This window comes from Nuphar pumila, chromosome 9 (genome assembly GCF_984573655.1).
Source record: "Nuphar pumila chromosome 9, dmNupPumi1.hap1.1, whole genome shotgun sequence".
NCBI classification, from domain to species: Eukaryota; Viridiplantae; Streptophyta; class Magnoliopsida; order Nymphaeales; family Nymphaeaceae; genus Nuphar; species Nuphar pumila.
The window spans coordinates 87,587,611-87,608,612 of record NC_143257.1 but is presented as its reverse complement, the minus strand read 5'-3'; positions in this window follow the sequence as shown (position 1 = coordinate 87,608,612).

Genomic DNA, 21,002 nt, shown 5'->3' with positions numbered 1-21,002 from the left:
AAGAGCTAGACTCGACTTTTTCTCTTTTCTTTCTTTTCTTTTTTTCTTTCTTTTTCAAGGCTCTCTTTTCAAATATTGAATAGGAATTTTTCTCGTTGTAAGCTCACATGTCCATTCCATGTTGAATAGTTTATTTGAGTGTGTTTATATAGCTTTAAAAAAGTAGTCGTTACTTTTTGAAATCATAGCTATTTTGAGATGTGAAATGTTATGTCATTTCAAAAACATCTTTAGAGAAATTCGAGAAAGCCTTTTTCCATAAAAGTAAAATATAGGGTACACTAGTCGTTGTAATATTTTAGGTAATACATATTTTATGTAAAAAGTCTATTTCTTACAATAGTACATTGAACGTTGAATTGTAGTCTATTATGTAGTTTTGTCTTTATTCTAATTAATGATTTGAGGTACATAAGTACTTCTTTACTTTAAATGAGTGTAAGTACAATGAGTGCTTTGAGATATTTATTTGTACATAGTCATGTCAAGTGTTTTCTTTATGTTGTGTTTTTCAAAGTCTTCAGAGAGAATGAAGACTACAAGAAAGTCGACATTCTTGAGAAGGATATTTAACAAGGATTCTTTACAGAAGGTATTTAATGTTATACAAAGAGAATGATGACTTCAAGTAAGTCGACATTCTATGGGTTTGTAAAAAGGTAACTAGAGTCTTTTCAAAACCTTTATTATATTTGTTTTCTTTGTGTAGCCAATTTTCATGTTTTGTCTTTTTCCTATATTTGAAATCATTTCTTTAAAAAAGGTAGCTAGAGTCTTTTCAAAACATATTATATTTGTTTTTCTTTGTGTAGCCGATTTCATGTTTTTGTCTTTTTCCTATATTTGAAATCATTTCTTTAAAGAAGGTGACTAGAGTCTTTTCAAAACATATTATATTTGTTTTTCTTTGTGTAGCCGATTTCATGTTTTGTCTTTTTCCTACTTTTAAAAACATTACTTTTCAAGTTGTCTTGTATATGATATAAGGTACAATTATTATATTTTGAAATCATGTCAAAATACCTTTTTCATAAATGGTTGTAAGAAGGTACAATTATTAGTTTTCAAAAAGGAGCTTTTTGAAACTATCGTATACTTTTATGATATAGCTTTTATGAATGAGTATGTAATATGCAATATGCATGTTCCTGAAGGTTCTGTTACATATGACTCTAAAGAAGAAAAAAATCTTCATCTTGAGGTAGCCGATCTCTTCAGTTGATCTTTAGGAATGCATGGCTCATCAAGCTTTTTCTTCAAGGAGTATGATTGCACCATAGTTGTACTTGAACATGAAGTCTCCATCCTTTTTGGGTGAGATATCCTTGCATCAAATACTCGTTAGATTTATGGCAAAACATATTCAGTCATAATATAACATTTTTCAAGAGGACATATTATCATATCATATAAAATCAAATAAGATAGTGTATCATATTATGTGACATCAAAACAGAGTTTCTCAACACCGACGAGCGAATCTCGTCTCTCCATTTTCCCGCAATATATTTCAAAACGGAGGTGAGTTATTTTCTAAATATTTTCAAATCAAGGTCAAGTGAGACCCCACAAAAGAGTTCCTCTCTCTCTTCTCTTCTTTCTTTTCTATTCTCTCTTTCTTTTCTGTCTTCTATTTTCTCCCTTCAAAAAGGAAGAAAATAGAGGTTGGAAAAGGAAAAGAGAAGGAAGAGAGAGAAACCACAAGAGAGAGGAAAATTTTTTGCGATGATCACAGACGAGAACTTAGAATTAATGCTAGAAACATCACTTAGCATGCATGACTAGGGGTCGTGCGACAACAAGCAGTCATAATGCAGGCCATGAAGGTCAACCTGTAGTTGGTTGCCCATAATAGATCGAATGTAGGTAATGAGATCACCTATAAGAGATTCATGGACATGAACCCTCTTGACTTCACTAGAAAGACGAACCTCGAAGTGGCTGAGAACTGGGTCTGAAAAATAGAGTGAATTTTTTGAGTGTTGCAAGTTCTTGATGATAGCAAGGTCAACTTTGGTACTTACCGACTGAAGGAGAACGCAAAGCATTGGTGGGCGACGACCTTTGAGGTCAAGTTTTTGAGCGGACCCATGACATGGGAGCAGTTTGTGAAAGTCTTCTATGCAACATACTTCTCTAAGCATGAGAAGAGTAGGAAGATGCAAGAGTTTCTTGACCTGCAGCAAGGTGAAGCAACCCTAGCCGAATATATTATGAAATTTTGGGGCTTGAAACATTGTTGCCCCAATGTCTACCTGACAGAGAAAGATCGTGTGATGAAATTTGCATAAGGTTTGAAGCTGTCACTAAGGATGAATGTCTACACACGTGGGCCTAAGATGCTTAACAAGGCTATTGAGGTGGCCACTTTGCTTGAGGTTGACTAGGAAGAGACACAAAAATCTTATCCAAGCATGTCTATACTGCAACCCGATGCCCCGAGGAGTACCCACAAAAATAATTTCATGCCTTCTGCTAAAAGGCAAAAGCAACAAAAAGACTACCACAACCATCAACAACAAAAACAATCACAATAGCTAGACACCTCACAAATTTATTAGCGATGCAATAAGGATCATCCCTTCAGAGTTTTCCCTCTCTATACTGGCAATTGTTTCAAGCATGGATAACAAAGGCATGTTGCTAAGTTTTGCCCGACAAAATAGGGAGTTCAACCTCAGCTGCAGTTGCAACAATGATAAATCATCCTTACAAAAGCGATTAAGGTATGATGTACTATGTTGGTTATTGGCCACACTGTTTTTGGTTTTGAAGACTGAAGTGTAAACCACTCGTAGTTATTTGATAATTTTTTTTCAAAGTACCTCGACCTATTTGAGTAGTCATTGTAATGGTATTTCGTAGATGAAATCCTTTTTAAGAGGGGTAAGATATAAGACCCAAAAAAATTCAGGAATTTATATGAGAATTTTTGTAATCAATGCAATTTTTTTAATTTTCTTGTTTAATTAACATGTGTGATTGAATTGTGTTTAATTACTAATATTCGTAGTTTAACTTTGGTACAATTAATAATTAGTGGCTAATTGATAAATAAACTAAGAGATTTGATTAATTAGCAACTAAATTAAATTATTAATTTATTTGGTGGAATAAATTGAATTGGTGGTTACTTACCCTATTAAATCATAAATAATTATACAAGTTAATTAAATCATAATTAGTAGAAAATTAATGCTAAGTATTGAATAAATAAATTTGTTTAGACTTATTGGTTTTTTATTGGATTCAATTGGATTTGGATCAAACCCAATTGGATTTGGATCAGACTCAACTGGATTGTATCCAATTGAGGATCGAGTGTGGTTAGCATCTAACCGAACTAGGGCCGATTAAGGTTGGATTTGAACCACCCATTCCAATGAGATGGGACGATTTCTAAGAAGATACTCCTTGGAAATCACATAGAGGAGGAGAAGAGGAGTGGGGCCCACTCGATGGAGACCTCTCACTTTCTTCTCTCTATCCCAAAAAGAGCCTTCTCTCTTTTCAAAACAAGGACCAAAACCCAATCCCTATGTTAATCCCAAATGTGCAATTCTTTTTTAACTTTCTTGAGCTTGTTTCCATTCTGGTGAAAGTAGAAAAAGGTATTTTTTTGAAGAAGAAAAAGGGAGAACACTTGAAATTTATTTTTTTTGGAGTGAGACTTGACTCAAGCACCACCCTTCATCTCCCCTCAAAAATTCTCAACCACTCATCTCACCCAAGCCCTAATTTGCTCTATAAATAGTTCTAAAAAAGATGAAGGAGCTCATAACTCCCTTCAAGGAATTTCAAAAATTACTCTCCTTTCCATTGAATTTTTGGAGGAAGCTAAGTGTTTGGTTCATCTTCTCTATCTTCATTGGTGTAGGATTGGGTACTTCTTGGGACTTCATCCTACACATTTTTTAAGAAGTGAACCGTAATGCCTTGTGTTTTTTTAAGAAGTTCATTGTGCTTGTGTGGATTTGTCTCCTAAGGTAAGTAGAAATCACTAGCATGTAGTTTGTAAGTGTTATGACATTTGTTCATATATACATGTGTTTCTTTGTAATACATGTATATATGAGTGTTGATATGTATGACATAATCTATACAAATATCTTTAAATGCTTTTAATAGCTTTTGTGTAGACCTACATGCATAATGATTAAATCTCTTCTAAAAATATTATAGTGGTTAGTTTATATTTCTAATAGATTTAAATTGTTAGACTTCATTTAGAATTTTTTTTAGTGATTAGTTTATCTTCCTAATGGTTGTTCAATGAGTATAATTCATTTTAATACATGTTTCATGGTTAAAATTTATTTTAATAAATATTTTAATGGTTAGAATCTATTTTAAGACATGTTCAATAGTAGAATCTATTTTAATACATGTTCTATGGTTAAAATATATTTTAATACATGTTCCGTGGTTAAAATATATTTTAATAAATTTTTTTAATGGTTAAAATCTATTTTAAGACATTTTCAATAGTTAGAATCTATTTTGGTGCACGTTCTATGGTTATAATATATTTTAATATATATTTCGATGGTTAGAATCTATTTCAAGACATGTTCAACGATTATAATCTATTTAATACATGATTCGATAGTTAGAATCTATTTTAATACATATTCAATGGTTAGAATATATTTTAATACATGTTCAATGGTTAGAATCTATTTTAATACATGATTCTATGGTTAGAATCTATTTTAATACATATTCAATGGTTAGAATCTATTTTAACACATGATTATATGGTTATAATCTATTTTAATATACATTCAATGGTTAGAATATATTTTAATACATGTTTAATGGTTAGAATTTATATTAATATATGATTTCATGGTTAGAATCTATTTTAATATATGTCCAATGATTCTGAAACTATAGTCATTATGTTTTATTAAACTGTTAATGATTCTGAATCTATAATAACTCTATTTTATTAAACTATGAATGATTTTGAAACTATAGTCATTTTATTTTATTAAACTGTTAATGATTTTGAAACTATAGTCATTCAGTGTTATTAAACTATTAATGATTCTAGAACTATAATCATTATGTTTTATTAAACTATTAATGATTCCAAAACCATATTCATTTGATTTTATTGAACGGTTAATGATTTTGAAACTATAGTCATTTGATTTTATTAAACTGTTAATAATTTCAAGACTATAGTCATTCTTTTTTATTAAATTGTTAATGATTCTAAAACTATAGTCATTTTGTTTTATTAAACTATTAATGATTCTAAAACTATAGTCATTTTATTTTATTAAACTGTTAATAATTCTGAATCTCTAGTCATTTTGTTTTATTAAACTCTTAATGATTCTGAAACTATAGTCATTTTAATTTATTAATCTATTAATGATTCTAAAAGTATAGTCATTCTATTTTATTAAACTGTTAATGATTCTGAACTATAGTCATTCTATTTTATTAAACTGTTAATAGTTCTAAAACTATAATTATTCTATTTTATTAAACAGTTAATGATTCTAAAACTATAGTAATTTTGTTTTATTAAACTGTCAATGATTCTGAAACTATAGTCATAATATTTTCACATTATAGTCATATTAATTTTGCACCATAATTGATGATGTTTCTACATTATGATTTTAAAATATATGCACCATAATATTCTTTATGATATGTTAAGCAAAAAATCTCATGTAATGGAATATGATGGTGCTATGTGCAGATGTATGATAAATCTGACTATCTTTCATGTGTAAGGTTTCATGCTACACTTATGTTCATAAATGATATATGTAAATGAATGATGTACTGCAAAGGCATATGCATAAATGCATGAACTCAATAGCCAATGATGATGTATACCATGAATATAAAGCATGATATATATGAACTTTTATATATGAGTTGCATGCTTATTGCCTATGATTGAGCGTATGATTCAAGGAACTTTTGCAGTGACATTAGGGCATTAAAGTGTGGATAATATTATCGTGCAATTAATATTATCATGCATGTGAACCATGTTTGTATTTTTGTTAGCTTATGTGTGAGCTTGGATATAATAAGAATCCTTGGGTGTGAAAGGAATGCACCATAAAATAAATTATACATACCTATACTTAACTTGGGATCCGCCTTCACAGGCGAAGTGCTCATATGGATTAAAGGCATCAGAGCATACTGAATTGGGTTGGTTACCAACAAATACATTCTAAAATTGATTGATACCCAAAATGAGGTACTTGAGTTACTGAGCCCTTACACGTGAATGATTAATCCCTTAGCAAGAACCCAATAACCTATTATGCTAACCTTAAAAAAGGTACGGTGGTATAACCTTGAGTGACATGTAATGTTTTTGGGAGCAATGGCATCGTAGATGGTCTCTAGTCACTCCATGGTATAAAAGATCAGGGCAGGGCTATCCACGTATCCTAGGTAATAGACTCCAACTACTGCAGATAGTCTAAATATATCTTATACTAAACATCACACCTTTATGGGAGTTATATCTCGGTTACTGACAACCCGCTTTAGAATCCCGGTTAGATAAGCATTTTGAAAAATTACTCTACCTAGTATAATAAACACATGTCATGACCTCATTTGTTCTGATGGTTCACCCTCCGAGTACTCGGGGATATAATTAAGAGAAACAAAGACTTATTGATATAGTGAAGGTAAATTATTCTGGAATGCTGAGATATATGTTTGCTATTTGCATTAATGCAGAGATATATGTTTGCTATTTGCATTAATGCTGAGATATATGTTTTTTGTTTGTATTAATGTTGAGATATATATTTGATATTTGATTAATGTTGAGATATATGTTTGTTATTTGCATTAATGCTGAGATGTATGTTTATTATTTGCATTAATGCTGAGATATATGTTTGTCGTTTGCATTAATACTGAGATATATGTTTGTTATTTACATTAATGTTGAGATACATGTTTGATATTTGCATTGATGTTGAGATAATGTTTGCTCTTTATTCTGTTTCAATTATATCATGATATGTTAATTGTTGAACTATGATATCATGTTTGCAAGCAATGTTATAGCATGTGCAATCTTGATGTTAGTGGTATAAATTTATCGACTTTCATCAGTTTGACCTCATTTTATGGGAATTACAAGTGATAAATGATATGTAGTGTGGTGGCACGATATAGGGGCGAGGCCAGTGGACCATGTTTCTATCATTCTGCCGATCCTAGGATATTTTGTCTTTTGGATCTCAGTTAGACTGAGACGATTTTGGTCCTCCATGTATGAATATGTTTTTGGTTCAAATGATTATTGATACATTATATTTTATGTTGGAATGATATTGTATTTTATTTTAATTCATGTGGAGTCGGATTCTTGATGAAATCTTTTAGTGTGCAGACTTGGATCCAAGTTTATATAAAAATTAAACCCAGTCCACTTTAAAGTTATTAGTTTCTGTAACCTACCTAGGGTTGTTCAATTTAAAAACCAAAACTATTTTTGTTGTGCATCAACCCTCTTATTCAAGTTGAGAATGTGAAGAGATCTCATAACTGTTCATGCATGATAACCATCCATTATGAGCCTGTCACCAATCTCCCACTATAAGTAGGCCACCATGGGAGCTTGATGAGAGCTACATGGGTGATACTAGTTTCTCATTCTCTTTGGGGTTCAAGGGTCATCATGGGCATTGATTGGCTGGGGAGAATGCCAATAACCCACCTCCACCGAAGCTTCGTTCGAATCGGCCATGACCACTTATGGTACATGGTGTTCTCCCTGACTATTTATGCTAACAAGATCTTGTTTGTGATAGAGCTGATTATCACAATATGGGAACAAGAACCAAGTTTTTAGGATGGTGAAAAGAGAAAGAAAGCCTGCTTAGGGAAGATCTAAATTCAAATTGAAGAGTTAGGTAACAGGTCTTGTGATATGTGAGAATCTTAACCGTTTTCCATGTGTTTTTTATATGAAACTGGTAAATTCGGCATTGGAAGTTATAAAGTATGTTCTCTTTGTAAGGTCAACTGTATCAATCCAACCCTTAAAAAGGCCCCCATCGATCAAATTTTCTACTTGAGATCCTTCCATCTCCGATATGAGGATTTCAAAACCAACATAATTTTTTTTTAAGAAAAATAGAATAATTTATTAAAAGCCACCTAGCTTATTAGCTATTCATAAAAAGTTGCATAACACTTAGGTTATTATACTTTTGTCTTTTTTATTAAACAACTCATCTTACATCATCTTATATAGTTGTTTGTCAAACAAATTAATAATGGTGGTGTTTCAGTAAAGGTAAATTGTTTCATTTACAACCATGTCCTTCAAATATAAATTAAAACACAATATTCTCAAAATAAGTGGTGTTTTAAAATTTTCACATTTTTTCTGCACCATATCAGCTCTTTGCAAATATTGCATCAAAAACACAATATTTAAAAAAATATGGAACAATATTAAGCCTGAAGTCTTGAAAGTTGAAAAAAAACACACAAAAAAATTGCATACCATGATGATGACTTAGTTGATTCACTAGACTTTGCAGAATCCTATGCAATTGAGCTAAAAAAGACCTCACCGAGTCAGTCATCATTAGATTAAGATCTGAAAGTGTATTTAGATTAGATTTGAATTATACATTTGGATCATTTTTGGACAGTTCAGGTTCTAATCAGTGGTTTCTATCACATTTATGTTTAGATTCCATCTGATTCGATCTGTTTGCACATTTTACATGTATAGGCCTTAATTTTAAGTCTTCTTGTACTTGATCCAATATCACCATCTATATTTCAGGTCCTTATTCAGTGTTTCATCATCAAATCTTATTTGGATCCAGACTCAAAGATTCAAATCAAGTACACAATTCAGATTTTGATTCTGATCATACACAATATCCATCCTGTATCTGATCTTTTTGCAACGCTATTTTGAACAACTCTACCATACGAGTTCGGATGGGGTGCAATCACATGACACAATTTTTGTGCATTAAGCACATGATCGCCCTCCATCAGATCTTGGGCCCCACAACTAACAGGAGTGTCCCCAAGATGGATGGTAATCTGGTGCTTAATGCATAAATATTTGTGCAATCATATTGCACCTGATCTTTTCACACTCGTGTGTGTAAGAGAGGGTGTTGAATTTGTGAAAATAAGATCATGCATGGCTTCATAATTTTTCTGATACCTAACCATGTTAGAGAGAGAAACTATCCACAATGGGTAGGGGTGAGTACTTATTGAGTTTTACACTATGGAAACCAAAGCAAGGGCACCGTCAATGTGGCTTCTCTTGGTTCTTGACGGGATTTTAAAACCGTAATGGTGGTTTCTTCCTGTTGGCCTTGTGTGTTTGAATGGTAAAAAAAACAGATGACATCACATGGCACAATTTTTTGTTCCTTACTCACCTGATCACCTTCCATCTTAAGGATAAAGCTTGTTAGGTGCAAGTCCCTTTACCAGATTGAGGGCGATCAGGTGCCTAAGGCACAAAAAAGGTGCCATGTGATGGCACCTGATCCAGACTCGTTTGAATGCAAGGTGAACAAATTTAAGGCTATGTTTGGGAGCCTTACGATAGGATGGGATGAAAACCCGGTTTCAGTTAGGGATGGCAGTAGACCGGGGCGGGGGACAAGGTTTTCACCCCCGCCCCGTTTCAAAATTTGAACCTTCATCCCCTCTTCCATCCCTGCACGGGGATGGATTTTAACCTCCACCCCAGCCTCCATCCCCGTTTCATGTCCTCCATCTCCGGTCCAAATGGGGGTGAGGCGGAGCAGTGCCCCTTTTCCCCTCGGTCTATAGTCATTTCTTAAAGGATTGGGGACAGAGCATGGCGGGGATTAAGATGGGAATGGGGCAGGAGAAAGCGTAAGTCCATCCCCGCACGGAGATAGATTTTAACCTTCATCCCTGCCTCTATCCCCGTTTTATGCCCTTCATCCCTGGTCCAAACGGGGTGAGGCGGGGCAGGGCCCCGATATCTCCCAGTCCACTGCCATCCCTACCTATAGGTCTCCTGTTTGTTGGAGTGAGGTTGGTGATCGAGTTGTTGAATCACACATAGTTTTGCAGCACTATACTGATCAAGTGTCGTGATTCGTAAGAGACTTTTGACTGCATAAAGCTGTCAGAAGAGCTATGCAGATCCGAAGAGGCGAGAGGTTTTATTCAAGGTTGGTGATCATGTATTTGTCAGAGTATCGCCGATGAAGAGCGTATTTCGGTTTGGTAAGAAAGGGAAATTGAGTCCGAGGTATGTAGGACCTTTTTTCATCCTCGAGAGGATAGGAGGCGCCGCATATCGATTGACACTTTTCCTTCAGTTCTGAAACATCCATGATGTTTTTCACGTGTCGATGTTGAGAAAGTATGTGCTAGATCCCACACATGTTATTCAGTATGACGAGGTCAAGGTTCAAATAAATCTCATGTTTGAGGAGTGCCCGATAAAGATAGTAGATCGACGGGAACAAGTGTTATGACATAAGATGATCTTGCTCGTGAAAGTACGATGACAACACCATGGGCTCGAGGAGTGTTCTTGGGAGCCCGAGGTAGATATGAGAGCTAAATATCCAAGCTTGTTCGGTACATAACCTCAACCAAATTTCAAGGACAATTTTTTTTAAGGGAGATAGGATGTAAAACCCAAGTTTTTTTCTTGATAATTAAAATGAATAAATGATGAATTATTGGTGCATTCATGACTATAATCATGAATTCATGATTTCTTGATTTTGATTAATTATGAACCTTTGTCTCAAGTTATAAAGATTATTTCAAGAATAATTGGAAAAACTAAAATATGTCTAAAATGCTATAATTAGATTTGAGTTTGATTCAAATCTAAATTAAGACTTAATTGAGTGTTAAATTAAGGTTAAAAAATGTTATTATTGTTTTAACAGAATTTTTGACCGATCAGTGACTCATCTATTAAATTAGAGTTGAGCTTGACGTTCCTCATTTTGAGGGCATCCAAATTAACTATTTATATGCCCAAATTGGTGTTGATTTGAGCATTTTATCATAGACCGAAGTTTATGCCTAAATATAGAACAAAAATTAATGTTTTTTGATATTGACTAAATTTTCTTGTCAATCAGTGTATGTATGATTAAATCTAAGACCACCACGATGATCTACATTTTGAGGGCTATCAAATCAATTATTTGAATATCTAATTCTGACGAGTCTGTAGGCCTATCAGAAGGTTACCTTATCACTAGAGCCCAAGATAGGGTAAAAAGTCTCTACTTTTTTTTATAGCTTAAGTAATTTCAAAATTTATTGAATTAGGTCTTATAATTTATTATCTTATTTTATTAATAAAATAAATTAATAAATATTAACTTCTTATATTAGAGATGATACTCTTGTCTAAGACAATCTATAAATAGAGGCCCTCATGAAAATGATTAATAAGGTTAGTTTTCTCTTTTCTCTCATCTCTTCCCCACATCCCTTAGAGCCTTTCCTTCTCTTTCTTGGATTCAAGAAAGACTTCCACATGATTCCAGGGGGTGTATTAGATCCTTTTCAAGCTAGTAGAAGGTGCATAACATTCAGATCGTGCAAAAAGACGTGCCAAAATCTTTGAAAAACATTTTTGCGATAAGAGGTAGGTGATTTATGTTTTTCTTGCAAGAACAGAGTTCTTGGCCTAAATTTCAATGACTTTTCATGAGTTTACACTACAAAAAAATAGTTGATTAGCGACGGAATTTAGTGACGGAGTTATATCGTCGCTACTTAGCGACAGATTAACGAGAGAAATGAATCCATCGCTATATTTGTAGAATTTTACGAAACTAGCGACAGATTATATTCCCTCGCAAAATCCGTCGCTACTTAGCGATGGATTGTGCGAGAGAATATTTTGTCGCAATAAATACGACAGTTAGCGACGGAATTGCGACGGCTAAAATTCCGTCGCAACATAGCGACGGCCTAGGCGACGAAATATTTTCTGTCGCCTTTTTTGTTTTTTGAATTACGATGGCTTAGCGACGGAATTAATCCGTCGCTAAGCCGTCGCTAAATGTCGCATTACCCCTAATCCCAGCCCTCTTTTTCCTTTCTCCTTTCGCTGCTCTCGCCCGCCGCCCTCTCCCTCCTGCCGCCCTCTTCCTTCGGCCGCCCTATACATCCCGTCGACCTCTCTACCGGCCCCCACCGTTCGCCGGAAGTCGATCTCCGTCAACCTTCCGCTGCCGCCGTCGCTGCCCGGAGCAACCGCAGGTACGTATTTCACCTTAAATGGATTGGAGGTCGACCCCTGCGTTTTCCGGCAGGGGGTCGACTCTGCCAGGCGGTCGACCCCGGTAGGTGGTCGACCCTCTGCCGTGTCCGGCCGGGGGTCGACCCCCTGCCATGTCCGGCCGGGGGTCAACCCTGGTAGGGGGTCGACCCCCTGCCGTGTCCGGCCGGGGGGGGGGGGTCGACCCCCCGCCATGTCCGGCCGGGGGTCGACCCCCCGCCGTGTCCGGCAGGGGGTCAACCCCTTTTGATGTCCGGCAGGGGGTCAACCCCCTGCCTTGTCCGACCGGGGTCGACCCCCTGCCGTGTCCGGCCAGGGGTCAACCCCCTGCCTTGTCCGGCAGGGGGTCAACCCCTTTTGATGTCCGGCCGGGGGTCGACCCCCTGCCGTGTCCGGCCAGGGGTCAACCCCCTGCCTTGTCCGGCAGGGGGTCAACCCCTTTTGATGTCCGGCCGGGGGTCGACCCCCTGCCGTATCCGGCCGGGGGTCGACCCCCTGGTTTCTTGCTCTTTTTTTTCTTTTTTCAGAAATTAGGCTTTTTATTTTATTTTTATTGTTTAGTTTTCTTTGATTTTCATTGATTAGGATTTTTTATTTTGATTTTCATTTATTAAGCAATTGAATCAAATTTCTTAAATTAAGGCTATTTGTAGTTAATTTAATTAGGGTTTTTTATTTGATTTTGTTTTATTAGGGCTTTGAATCAAAATTTAAAAATTAGGGCATTTTATAGTTAATTTGATTAGGGTTTTCTTGGATTTGATTAGAGCTTTTATTTTTATTTTCTATGATTAGGGATTTGAATCATAATTTTTTTAATTAAGGATTTTTAGTTAATTTGGTTAGGACTTTAAATCAAATTTTTTTAATTAAGGCTTTTATAGTTAATTTGATTAGGTTTTTTTTATTTATTTAGAGTTTTTATTTTTATTTTCTATAATTAGGGATTTAAATCACATTTTTTTAATTAATACTTTTTAGTTAATTTGATTAAGGATTTTTTTGTATTTGATTTGGGCAGGTTTTTTCCTTGTTTGATTAAGGTTTAAATTGTGGCTTTTTTATTTAATTTTATGGTTTATTTTTCTTATAGTTTATGATGTTTTGGTTTATTTATAATTTATTTTCTTGTATTTTAAGGTTTTATGATTTAATATGGTCGAATAATTTCATGGTGACTTCATTTTAAAACATCATTTTTTTTTGCAGATTTCTCAACAGAACTCGCTTGTGCCCCGCCACCCGTGGTAAGTAAGTGACAAAAACAATGCAAATCGGGTAAATACCCGTGGTGAGTAAGTGATGCAAGCGCATCACATGTTATTTAATTTATTGAATATAACACTTTATTGTTCACACACTCACTTAGTTGTTGATATCTAGGACTACTTTGTTGGAGTTCGGAGATCATGCTGAGCATGATTTTAATGTATGAATATGGAAGTGTTCTTATTTTTGGAGTACGGAGTCCATGCTATGCATGGTAGTAGTTAGTGGGATATTGAAGTGTGTTTGCTGCAGGTACATGTTTGATATTTGTTTGATATGAATTATTTCGATGTATTGCAATATTTGATGTGATTGTATCCATGCTTACATGTAGTTACTTTCAATTTGATTATGTCTTCCATGTGAAATTGTATACTGAAAGCATGCTTCAAATGAATGTATCGTGTCATGAATAGTTTGCACATGAAAATATTAAGTTATCAATGCATGCATCATAATTCTTGTGATTGTATGACATCATATATTGCATGATAAATTTGATATTTTCTTCATCATAGTATTCTGATGGTTCTCTTTTAACTGGTTAGGATACTATTCGTAACATCATACGACAGAATGACTGCAAACCGTGAATGGATGTACCGTAGGATAGTGGACAATGAGTTATCGCATGAATATATGGATGGTGTCGACAGTTTTATTGAATTTGCAACGGCAAGTGTCAGTACGGTAGATCCCACAGGTCGGATTAGGTGTCCCTGCAAGATTTGTAAGAATAATCGATTTGTAGAACCTCATGGTGTTAGACATCACCTATACAGGAAGGGTTTTGTGAGTGATTATCAGAACTGGATGTTTCATGGAGAAGAATTTAGAAACGATTTTGATGCACGGGTGAATGTGGTGCACGATAATCCATATACGAATTTGATATTTGATGCTGCAGGAACAGAACTGGGTTCTGCTATGAGTTCTAGTGATGTAAGAACTGTCGTAGATGAAGAATCACCAAACGATGCAGCTAGTAGATTTTATGATTTACTTAGAGATGCTGATAAGCCACTTTGGAACGGTTGTGAGAGTCACACTATCTTGTCTGCAGTTCTTCAACTAATGAATTTGAAGTCCGAGTATAATTTGAGTCAATCATGTTTTGACCGTTTGTGCATGATTGTGAAGAGTATGTTGCCTAAAGATGAGAAATTGCCACAAAATTTCTATCGTGCAAAAGTTATGGTCAACGCTCTAGGTATGGGTTACAAAAAGATTGATGCTTGTCCAAATCACTGCATGTTGTATTTCAAGGAGCAGGAAAACGACATATCATGCCCGTCATGTGGGCATCCTCGGTTCAAGCCAAAGACAAGAGGCAATGGTAGCACGAGATCAAAGGAAGTTTCATACAAGTCGCTTCGCTACTTTCCTATCACTCCTAGATTGCAGCGATTGTATATGTCTTCAAAGACAGCTAAACACATGAGATGGCATGCAAATAAAGTTCGACACGATGAAAACAAGATCACGCATCCTGTTGACGCTGAAGCTTGGAAGCACTTTGATCGTACTCATCAGAACTTCGCAATGGAAGTGCGAAATGTTAGACTCGGTCTATGTACAGATGGATTTAATCCATTTGGGGGTAGATCAACTCCATACTCATGTTGGCCAGTATTTGTAACTCCATACAACCTTCCACCAAGCTTGTGTATGAAACGTCCAAATCTTTTCTTGTCTCTGTTGATCCCTGGTCCGACCTCACCTGGCCAAAATCTTGATGTATATCTAAGGCCATTGATTGATAAATTAAAAGTACTGTGGGATGACGGTGTTACCACGTATGATGCCCACAAAAAACAAAATTTCAACATGAAGGCCGCTGTTCTATGGACAATCAGTGACTTCCCTGCATATGGTATGTTATCTGGTTGGAGCACACATGGGAGGTTGGCTTGTCCGTACTGCATGGAGGATTCCAAAGCTTTTAGATTGAGGCATGGAAGGAAGCCTTGCTGGTTTGATTGCCATCGTCGATTTCTACCCAGCGATCATCCGTTCCGACGTCAAAAGAATGCATTTACAGCAGGCACAACTGAAATGGAAGGTCCATCCTCAAGATTGTCTGGCATAGAGATTTTAAGAAGATTGCGATACTTTCCAGATGTATTAACAGATGCCCGCAGTCCTACACCCTTCCGTGGATTTGGGAAGGAACACAATTGGACGAAAAAATCTATTTTTTGGGAACTACCGTATTGGCCGACCCTATTGATACGACATAATTTGGATGTGATGCATGTAGAGAAAAATGTGTTTGATAATGTGTTCAATACAGTAATGAATATTAAAGGAAAAATGAAGGATAATCCGAAGGCCCGTATGGATTTAAAATTAATATGTAAAAGACCAGAATTGGAACTCAAAGAGTATAATGGCAAAGTACTGAAACCAAAGGCGAAGTACGTGCTCGGACCTGATCAAATAAAACATGTATGTCAATGGTTGAGACAACTGAGATTTCCAGATGGATATGTCTCTAACATTGCTCGGGCTGTGAAGATTGACGATGGACAGTTATATGGGTTGAAGAGCCATGATTGTCATATCTTTATGCAACGATTGATACCCCTAGCATTCCATGATATGTTAGACAAACCTATATGGGGGGTATTGTTTGAGTTGAGCGGATTTTTCAGAACATTGTGCGCATCGGAGGTCATTGTATCAGATGTAAAGAATCTCGAGGACTCTGTCATCACCACTGTTTGTCTGTTAGAAAAGATATTTACGCCAGCATTTTTCGATGTTATGGAACATTTGATCATATATTTGCCATATGAACTAAGGGTTAGTGGCCCTGTGCAATATCGATGGATGTACCCATTTGAAAGGTATATGTTTTTTTATATTTGTCTCTTTAATGACAGATATTTAAAATTTGAAATGTATATTCTTGTCAGATGCATGTTCGACCTAAAAAAAAAGGTTCGTAATAAAGCAAGAGTAGAAGGCTCTATTTGTGAGGCGTACACTTTAGAAGAGATTTCAAATTTCTCATCTATGTACTTCGAACCTCATATTTCAACACGTTACACATGCCCGCCCCGTAACGATGATGGAGAACAAGTAACTGTAGCTGACAAGCTGTCGATATTTCAACGACTTGGGCATGCATTTGGTAGTTGCCGATCAAGGCTATTGACAGATCGAGAGCAAGATGCAACACACATCTATATTCTTTTTAATTGTTCAGCGATCGACCCATACATCGAGTAAGTATATGTATATGCAACTCAATTATAAATCCTTTTATGTTCTATATGTGGATACATGGCTCGGTAATATAAGTATTTGTGGTTTGCAGACGATTTGATCTGGAGTTGCAAAGCAAAGTTTCACATCTCACTAATGCAGAAGTACAAAAAGAACGTGAAGCTAAGTTTGTGGAGTGGTTGAAACAGTTGGTAAAGAAGCTAACATAAATTTTGTACTTATAAACAACACTAAGTTACTTAATTGATCATGATCACAATAATTGTTTATGTCTGTGCGTAGGTTCGCCATGGTGATGTTAAAGATCAAGGAATATGTGATTTAGAAAATGGTCCGACCAAAGTTGTGCAATGCTACAACGGGTATATCGTAAATGGTTATCGATTCCATACAAAAGACTACGGTATAAACAAATCAACGATAAATAGTGGCGTGTGTGTCAAGGGTAGCAGCTACGGTGAAAATGAACATGATTACTACGGTGTTATAGAGGAAATAATGGAGTTGACTTACTTAGGCATGAATAACAGGGTTACGGTATTCAAGTGTCATTGGTTTGATCCAACTGCAACAAGACTCGACAAAGCTTCAGGCATTGTGGAGGTGAATCATAAATCCAGGTTTGGAACATATGAACCATTCATATTAGCCTCGCAAGCTCAGCAAGTTTATTATACTTCATATCCGAGTATAAAAAAGTCAGATAGAAATGAATGGTGGGCAGTTTGCAAGGTGAAATCCAAACTATACCCCGAGTATGATCAGTTACAAGAAGATGAGTTAGCTGAAGACAGTGATTACTATCAATCAGATGATGTCTGTGACTTCGCTTATGGTCACGATGTTGCGCATGATATGCATGTCATATCTCCATTGGCTGATGAAACATTCATAGAGGAATGTGATCCAAATGATGTACCAAGTGGATGGGCAAACAATGAAGAAGAAGAAGAAGAAGAAGAAGAAGAAGAAGAAGAAGAAGAAGAAGAAGAAGAAGAAGAAGAAGAAGAAGAAGAAAGTCAAACTAGTGATGAGGAAGAATTCTCAAGCTAGTGAGCAAAATCTTATACTACAAACCTCTATTTAAATGCATTGTAATACTTGATGTGAGTTGTATTGCAATACTTGGTGTGAATGATTAAAAATTTTATTTCAATGTATTGTAATACTTGATACGAATGATTCGAATGCATTGTAATACTTGATGTGAATGATTTCAATTATCTGAATGTATTATAATTTATGCAATTAACGAATGATTTGAATTAGTGCAATACTTGATGTCAATGATTTGAATTATTTGAATGCATTGCAATGCTTGATGTGAATGACTTGAATGCATTGTAATACTTGATGTGAATTATTTGAATGTATTGTATGACATATGTTATTTGTTAGAATATGGTTCGTGGAGGTTATAGTGGTCGCTCATCCAGTAGTAGCCAGGCTCAACCTTCATCTTCACGGGCTCTTGTGATAGGTATATCATATAACTAATTAGATGCTTGATTAGTTCAAATGCACATTCTGAGAACTTGATGTGTATTTTTTTACAGATGATGTTGCGCCTGTACACGACCCACCTACACCAGTTGATCGCACAAGTCAACAGCCAACACAGGAAACAGGGTCTTCTCAGGCTGGCACAAGAAGACTCATTCGAATAGTGTATATCGATAATCGATCGTAAGTATTTTGTTTTCAATTATTGCATATCTTTTAAATATTTTATATTGATATTTACTGTGTAACAATTCATGTGCAGCACGAGGTTTGAGCCACAAGAAGTAGTATGGGAGATTAGGAATTCACTTCTTCAACATCTACCAGGACCAGTTGCTCAATGGAAAGAGTACCCAAAGGAGGTATTAGACAGATTGTGGTCCTCATTCATGGTATACAGTTGTTCCTCATAGTTAATGTGTTTCATATTTAATTTATTTAAGCAATGTCTACTAACTTTCTGAAAATATTTGTAGGCTTCGAATCGCTTTGCAACTACGGTGGAAGAAAATGATGCAAGGAAGGTGTGGCAGAAGGTGACTGCCAATCGATTTGCAGACATGCTGCACACTATGAAGACTGCAGCAAAAAAAGCATCTGGCGTAGTAGATGATCCATTACTGTGGAAGGGCCATGGTCCTATTACTATCAGGAGAGATTACTGGGATGAAATGTGCGATATGTGGGCGGGAGATGCATTTAAAAATCGCTCTGCGAAGGCTTCACAAAATCGATCGAAGATGCCTGAAGCCCATCTACACATAGGTGGATCTAAGACATTTGGGAGCCACCTAAAGAAAATGGTAACTCATCAATATATAATATTAATTTTATAAGTATTGTTGCAAATTTGTGTACTAAATCTTTTGTCATTTAACTTCGCAGGAAGCAGAAAAAGGAGGCAGTGTACCATATAAGGATGTGTTTGTAGAAACACATAAACGGAAGACCACGGGAGTCTTCGTATCAGAGAAGGCGAGAACGACAACGGTATGTATTAATTCTATTAATAATCATTGCAATATATATGCAAGTCATCATAATGTTATCATTAATTATTAATGAATACTTTAAACATCATTTTATAGGAGGCATATGAGCAACAAATGGTAGAGCGATATGGCGAAGACGCTACTCAGCATCCATCATTTGATCCTACAGCATGGGTGACTGCAGCAGGTGAACCCAAAAAAGGTCCTGTGTTCGGGTTTGGGAGTAATATGAACACTTCACCAGTTATTGGTTCTTCCAGTTACGGCTCACCAACTTCTTGCGCCGACATAAGCTCCAAGCAGCCGACTATTCTTTCCGGTGATGATGTACGCGAGATCATTAATGAATCACTGAATAACTACTTCCAATACACCGTCGCCCCCTTTCTCCGAAATGAGATCAAGGCCGCTGTTCAGGATAGGGGATCTTCGATTCCAGGTCCCTCTCAGGTATAATCACATATATAGTTTTTTTGACTGTCTTAAAGCACATCTGAGCATGGTAGAATCACATATAGAGTTTTTCTAGATGCCTTAGAACACATATGAACATGCTATAATCACATATTCAATTTTTTTACTGCCTTAGCACACATATGAGCATGATAGAATCACATATATATATATATATATATAACTTTTTGTCTGTCTTAGAGCACATATGAGCATGATAGAATCACATATAAAGTTTTTTTGATTGTATTAGAACACATAAGCATGCTATAATCACATATTCAGTTTTTTTACTGCCTAAGAACACATATGAGCATATTATAATCACATATTCTGTTTTTTGACTGCCTTAGCACACATATGAACATGCTATAATAACATATAGAGTTTTTTAACTGCCTTAGAACACATATGAACATGTTATATATCATTTATGATAGAATCACATATAAAATTTTTGGCTTTGCCTGCCTTAGAGCACATATGAGCATGCTATATTCACATATTCAATTTTTTTACTGCCTTAGCACACATACGAGCATGATCGAATCACATATATAGTTTTTTGCCTGCCTTAAAGCACATCTGAGCATGGTAGAATCACATATAGAGTTTTTTTATATGCCTTAGAACACATATGAACATGCTATAATCACATATTCAATTTTTTGACTGCCTTAGCACACATATGAGCATGATAGAATCACATATAGAGTTTTTTTATTGCCTTAGATCACACATGAGCACATGATAGAATCACATATAGTGTGTAATTTATTTCATTATATTTTGTTTATCAATACTGACTGTTCTTTTCTTGTGTAGGCTGCTAGCGATAATCAGGGTAGTGGAGCTGAAGGGACAGATAAAGACAATGAACAAGAAGACGCACAAAATCTTGGCGATGATTAGAGGACTGTGTTGAAGAAGTTCTATTTTTTTTATTTTTCCTAATTGTAATTGTTGAATTGTAAATAATTAAACTTCTTAGTTTTAAGGTGGAATGATTAATTATTATAGATACTTGTTATATGAATTTTTTTGTGTGGTTTGTTTTTTATTTACAGGAAATATAAATTGTATAGGAAATATAAATTGTACAGTTCTCGGTAATTAATTTTTAAATAAATTTTTTTTGATTTTTTTTCGTTTTTGCGACGGATTAGCGACGGATGATTCTGTCGCTATTCATATTAATCTAGCGACGGCTTAGCGACGGAATTAAATCCGTCGCCACGCCGTGGTCGCCGTTTAGTACCGGCGGATTGGCGACA